Source organism: Molossus molossus, unplaced genomic scaffold (assembly GCF_014108415.1).
Source record: "Molossus molossus isolate mMolMol1 unplaced genomic scaffold, mMolMol1.p scaffold_m16_p_21, whole genome shotgun sequence".
Lineage (NCBI taxonomy): Eukaryota > Metazoa > Chordata > Mammalia > Chiroptera > Molossidae > Molossus > Molossus molossus.
Genome location: NW_023425357.1, coordinates 8,290,512 through 8,291,859, shown reverse-complemented (window position 1 = coordinate 8,291,859; position 1,348 = coordinate 8,290,512). Strand labels below are relative to the sequence as shown.

Below are 1,348 nucleotides of genomic sequence, written 5' to 3'. Positions count from 1 at the left end.
CAAAAGCTAGATGAGGCAAGGGATGATTCATTCCCTGGGGCCTTCAGAGAGCTCAGACGTTCATTTCAAAGCTCCCAGACCTCAGACTATATATATATGTTTTTGGTTTTTTTGCTAAGATGGAGTAGGAGGGAGAGAGAGAGAGAGAGAAACATCAATGTGAAAGGGACACATCGAGTGGCTGCCACCCACACAACCCAACCAGGGCTGGGGACAACTGCACCTGTGGTACATGCCCTTAGTGGGAACCGAACCTGGGTCTCTCTGGACTGCAGGCCGACGCTCTAACAGCTGAGCCAAACCGGCCAAGGCTCATACAATACATTTATATAGTTTTATACCCCCTCACTTCTGGTATTTTGTTATGTCAGCCCTAGGAAACTAACAGATACTCAGAACTTGTTCCAAGTGAATGCCACAGGATTCATTCCAGTCTCCAGCTTTTCTGTATTTGTACCTTCTGCAACATCAGGACAACCTGACTTCCATTCTTCTTATTTTTTTTTTAAGTATCTTTATTATTTTTTTCCCTTTATTGATTTTTAGAGAGAGAGGAAGTGAGAAGGAGAGATAGATAGAAATATCAATGAGAGAGAATATCGATTGGCCGCCTCCAGCATGCCCCCCATTGGGGATCGGGCCCACAACCTGGGCGTGTGTCCTGACCAAGAATCAAACCAATGACCTTTTGGTGCATGGGTCGGTGCTCAACCACTGAGCCACACGGGTCGGACTCCATTATCCTTCATCCACTTAATGGGGTTATGAATTAATCTATTCCAACAACATATGAAAGCACTACAAACCACCTGTATTATGTGGAGCTTTGGCAACAGGCTGCAGTCAGCTAGAGTGAGCTCATTTCCATCCAGAGACTTCCCCCTAGAGATGCCCTCATCTTCAGCACTGGTCTCCTCCACTTCTTCTGGGAGGGGGGCTGTCAAGAAATTGTCTAAAACTTTCAGGGCTTCGGGAGCCCCTTTTCCAGATTATCATTGAGTGCCAGGTTTGAATTCTTGATGTCGGCAGAAAAGTTAGCAAATATGTCCAGGCACACTGTGTTTCATTCAGGGTTCAGAGTTGCCAGCCTGGAAAGGCACAGCGCTGTCTCCAGAAATTCCTCAGTCGTTGGTGTCTGTGTGCACTTTGGTGCCATACAGCAGAAATGGGAGCTGCCCTCCTGGGCACAGCTTCTGTACCATCTCGGTTCACCTCTGGGTGTCACCGGGGGTGACTCCCTTGAGCCAGAGCACCATGAACAGTCTCAGGGAGAAGAGGCAGTTCCCAGTCTTGGCCCATCACCGCCAGCCTCCACGAACAATTCGCCCTGTGGTTGTTCTTCAGCCAT

General features: G+C 48.2%; 1 pseudogene; it reads right to left on the bottom strand.

Moving 5' to 3' along the window:
* Nucleotides 1–707: 707 nt before the first annotated feature.
* On the bottom strand, nucleotides 708–1,348 carry LOC118638878 (annotated as a pseudogene).